Source organism: Panulirus ornatus, chromosome 12, assembly GCF_036320965.1.
Source record: "Panulirus ornatus isolate Po-2019 chromosome 12, ASM3632096v1, whole genome shotgun sequence".
Lineage (NCBI taxonomy): Eukaryota > Metazoa > Arthropoda > Malacostraca > Decapoda > Palinuridae > Panulirus > Panulirus ornatus.
The window spans coordinates 1,114,110-1,119,390 of record NC_092235.1 but is presented as its reverse complement, the minus strand read 5'-3'; the positions used below and the strand labels follow the sequence as shown (position 1 = coordinate 1,119,390).

Genomic DNA, 5,281 nt, shown 5'->3' with positions numbered 1-5,281 from the left:
TATCACTACATCCATGTACATGTATTTGTTGCAGAATGATGCAGACGTCAATGATTTCTAAGAAAGTTGAAAGTTGCCTTACCTATCTATCTATGTATCTATCTTCTAGAACCTTCCAGAAAACCAGCCTCTGGCTGGTGATGGTGGTTGAAACATCTAAATGAAATCAGATCTTTTGTTTCCAGTCCCATGGTGTAAGGGTTAGCCTTACCTCTCTTTCTCTCTAAATATCTATCTGTTTACCAGTCAATCTATCTGTCTATCTAATCTATCTATCTATCTACCTATTTATCTTTCTATATCTGAAAGTCAACAATGATAAAATTAATGAAAATGAAGTATAACAACGTCCTCTCAATGGCAATCATCTTACCAGAATCTTCGAGAACCTTCCAGAAAACAATGACATTTGCAGGCAAGGAGGGATGGCCTCTGGCTGATTATATGTAAAACATTTAGATGAAATCACATCTTTTCTTATCAGGTCCCATGGTGTAAGGGTTAGCACTCTGGACTTTGGATCCAGCAATCCGAGTTCGAATCTCGGTGGGACCTCATCTTTTCAGTTTTCTTAGAAACTGTTGATAGCCACATTGTTCTATATATTGCATATACATACTTATATATGCAAATATAAGTATATATATGCATATATATGGAATAATGCGGTTATCATCAGCAGCCAGAGGCCATTCCCTCCTCCTTACCTGCAGAGTTCATGGTTTTCTGGAAGGTTCTAGAAGATTCTGGTAAGACATTTGTCATTGAGAGGACGTTGTTAGGTGAGAGTCAGGCTCACTCTATGGTTGTAGTTGGCTGTCCGAGGACGTTGTTATGCTTCATCAATTTTGTAATTGTTGACTTTCAGATAGGAAGTACTCATCTTCGAAGCTTCCTTTTACTCACAACAACCTTGAGTCACTTTAAGAATCATCTTAACTACAGCCTTATCTTCACTACACCCTGATGGTTCAAGTCAATGGTCACATTCACTATACCTTCAACACCGCTGGCCTTATACCTGACCCACATTATCACTACATCCATGTACATGTATTTGTTGTAGGATATTGTGGATATCATTGATTTCTAAGAAAGATGAAGGTTGCCTTACCTATCTATCCATTTATCTATCTGAATATCCATCTATTTATGTATCTATCAATCTATCTTCATGATAACACAAATGTATGATTGTTGTTAAATTTTAATGGGTATGAGCAGGTGAAGTCGTGAAGTCTGTAGCCATACCATAAGTCAAACTGAAAATACATCAAATGTATAACAAGATCAATGCAATACTAGCAGATACAGTGTGGTGGGCGAGATGTGTGGTGTGGGTGTGCTGGAGACGTGTGGTGTGGGGAAGGTGCGTGTCGCAGGTGTACGGTGGGAGAGTGTGTTGTGGGCATGGAAGAAGAGGTGTGTGTGTTGTGGGTGTATTCGGGAGGGTGTGTCGTGAGTGTTGTGGGAAGGGTGTTGTTGTTTGCTAAGTGTGTGTGTGTGTGTGTGTGTGTGTGTGTGTGTGTGTGCAGGTGTTGGAAGAAATGCCTTGTCGGTGTGGTCCAGCCTGACTCTCGTCCCAAGCCTCTCTTTCCTGTCCTGCCTGACTCTCGTCCCAAGCCTCTCTCTCCTGTCCTGCCTGACTCTCGTCCCAAGCCTCTCTCTCCTGTCCTGCCTGACTCTCGTCCCAAGCCTCTCTCTCCTGTCCTGCCTGACTCTCGTCCCAAGCCTCTCTCTCCTGTCCTGCCTGACTCTCGTCCCAAGCCTCTCTCTCCTGTCCTGCCTGACTCTAATCCTAAGCCTCTCTCTCTACAGTCCACCCTAACTCTTATGACAATTATCTTTCTCCGTCACAGAGTCTTACCCTAACCTTCTATTTCCTTCAGTCTTTTTCACATCTAAAGCCTCTCTCTCGTGTCCAGCCTCTCTCACACAGTCTCCCTTCTCTCTCTCTCTCTCTCTCTCTCTCTCTCTCTCTCTCTCTCTCTCTCTCTCTCTCTCTCTCTCTCTCTCTCTCTCTCTCTCTCTCTCCAGCATGGAATAATTCAGTTATCAGTTATCATAACGCAGTGGTATATCATGCTACCTTGTCAACCACTGATCTCTCCCTTAATCCCTTTATCTTCACTATGCAAGGCTTATTATAATCTTCACTACAACCTCATCTTCATATGACCTTATCTTGACTAAGCTGGTTTCAAGGAAGGCTTTAGATTTTACCCGCTCACACAAACAACGTACTTACACGGGGCCCCACGAGTGTAAAACTCCCTCCTAATACAGTGCAAATAGATGATTACACACACCTACACACCACCACCACCACTAACAATACACAGAGAAATAGCCTTTTCGGTCGGCTTTGGATCCGCCCTTGAACGTAGTTTGGAGGATTTGGGGGATCAGATCAATAAGGTTAAGTTCACTGCAACCTCATATTCACTAACGTGTATCTTCACTACTAGCTTATTTTCACTTAACTATACCTTCACTATACCCTCTTCTTCATTACACCGTTATTTCTACCATACCATCATCATTGTACTCCCTGATGTTCACTAAAAGTAGTTCTCATCTTCAATACACAATCATTTTGAATAAACTTTACTCTTTGATAACCCTCATCTCTACTAAATTCGTATCTTCACTACATTCGTATCTTCACTACAACCTATCTTGACAATATCCTTATCATCACTATACTCTTCTTCACTACACTCTCATCTTAACATCATCCTTCTGTTTACCGAACTTAGTTCAAAGTCTGACTTGAACGTAGCTTTGGAAAGTTTGTGTTCCTCATTGTGTTACCTCCTTATTATCATTGTAAAGGCAATTGTCACCACTCCCTAACTAAACCCTCATCGTCACTACACTCTCATCATTATCATTACTTCTTGATGTTCAATACAAAATTTTAACATATACATTTATCTTCACTACAGAATAATTTTCATTGCACCTTAATCTTCATTACTCCTTGTTTCAGCTACATCCGTATCTTCCATTCATTCTTATATCTTATATTAGTTACATCTTTACAATATCTTTATATCTTCTCTGTTCCGTCTTTTGTAAAATTGAAAATGAGAGTAAAGGATTTCCGGCCTTCTGCTCCCTACCCTTTTAGTCGCCTTGTACGCCACGCAGGGAATACGAGGCAAGTATACTTTCTTCCCTATCCCCAGGGATAACAGCATCTGGTGTTCCCAGACGGTCACCCATCCAAGTACTAACCAGACCCAACGTTGCTTAACTTCCCTGATCGGACTATATACATATATATATATATATATATATATATATATATATATATATATATATATATATATATATATATATATATATATATATATATATATATATATATGTATATATATATATGACTGAAAACAATGAATTTCCCAAATAAGAAAAATGGAAGCGCCGGGGTTTGAACCCGGGACCTCTCGCATGCCAAGCGAGTGCTCTACCACTGAGCTACGCCCCCAAGAACATTTTTTGTGACATAGTATTATATGAAGCACTGAGATTACCACGGCAAAATACCATTTGACCGACCGTTGCCGACTAGCCGGCAAAATAACCACAGGGTAAATCTCCATGTTGCTGTCGTGTTTTCCTCTCAATTTTCCACGAAGAAATGAGTTTTAATTTTTTATTGTCGTTGCAATAGACTGGAACTAAGCAATAGACTGGAACTAAGCTGACCTGGTATGAGGTCAGAGCCCTCATTATCATCCCTGCTAACTACCGGAAGCAGATTAAGTCGTTCCACAACCGATGTCCGGCCCATGTTAACTCTGATGTGCCCAGCAGTTGGAGGAGGATCGCCAGAAGCTTCTGGAAGATTTCAAGGACGTCTTGGTGGACCTGACCCTTTCAGATAAGGTCGAAAACCCCAATTTATTGTGAAGATCTTCACTATAACGTTGGACAAAGATACTGAATGTTGCACACATGTGATGCGGACAAAATGAAAAAAGAAAAAGACAAAAATTATGTCTGGTGTGGGTCTCGAACCCACGACCTTGAGTGTGTAAGACTCACGCTCTACCACTGAGCTAACCAGACAATAGAAAATTCGTCTGTTTCTTCAATTTGAATTAATGAAAATCTTTGCGAGGCAGCGTTTAGAAAAGAGAGATGTCTTTGACGAAATTTACTTGCTTGGCTCCTTCTTCTGTTCCTCATTATCGAAAGTAAACATACTGAAGGATATATATATAAAAAAAAATATATATATATATATATATATATATATATATATATATATATATATATATATATGTATGTATATATATATATTGAAAAGGATCGCAATTTTGCACGTGATCAAGTATATTCTTATGAGTCCACGGGGAAAATAAACACGATAAATTCCCAAGTGCACTTTCGTGTAAAACTCACATCATCAGGGGAGACACAAGAGAGAAATATAACAGTCAGTTGATATACAACGAAGAGACGTAGCTAGGACGCCATATGGTAAACATGTGATTGTCCAAGACAGACAACAAGCGTATCATAAACTTATTATGTGGACAAGAAGGTGAATTGTTTACACATTTTATCAACATTAAAGTTATCCAATTTGTATAGACCATCACTAATATTAAGATTATAATTCTTTGTGTATTCAGTAATAGAAGATTCAATGATATTTCTCGTGTTACTTGAGTTAGAGTTAATAACTGAGATGGCATTATTAACTCTAATTCCAGTACCACGAGAAATATCATTGAATCTTCTATTATTAAATACACAAAGAATTATAAACCTTGAGGAAGCAACATGGCGGTCAAAAATAAGCTGCAGGAATGAAGTTTATGAATGGAATATCAGTGAGACGATCCAAATGACGAATGAATGAGAGCGTAGTCAACATACAATATAAAAGGACATATTATGAATGGCAGCCAGGCAAGTAACGGCCCAACTGAATGGAAGGATTTAAAAGTTCGCGTTATATGACGAATTTTGATAGATTATCCAAATTTCCATTCCAGTTATGAAACTTAATGGTTGTGTTCAGTTCTAGAGACAAAGTTTAAAGGTTTGTGTTTCAGAGATGAACCACAAAGGATATCGTTAAATTAACTGACATTAAAATTTGTCAATTAAGTGAATCATTTTGTACAATAGCTGTAATTTGACAGAGTTAAAAGTTCGCAATTTCATTACAATTCTAATTTAAAAGTTTGAGTTTCAATGATGGTTTGCACAAGCTTAACGTACATTTAAGTTTTGTGTTTATATGACGTATCTTAAAGGACTC

The 5,281-nt window shown here is 38.6% G+C and overlaps 2 non-coding genes across 2 annotated transcripts; one reads left to right on the top strand and one right to left on the bottom strand.

Moving 5' to 3' along the window:
- The first annotated feature begins 483 nt into the window (after positions 1-483).
- TRNAQ-UUG (transfer RNA glutamine (anticodon UUG)) lies at positions 484-555 on the top strand. The gene has a single exon. It is a non-coding gene; the product is annotated as a tRNA-Gln (tRNA).
- A 3,450-nt stretch (positions 556-4,005) lies between these two features.
- On the bottom strand, positions 4,006-4,077 carry TRNAV-UAC (transfer RNA valine (anticodon UAC)). Its single transcript has one exon. It is a non-coding gene; the product is annotated as a tRNA-Val (tRNA).
- Positions 4,078-5,281: the final 1,204 nt, after the last annotated feature.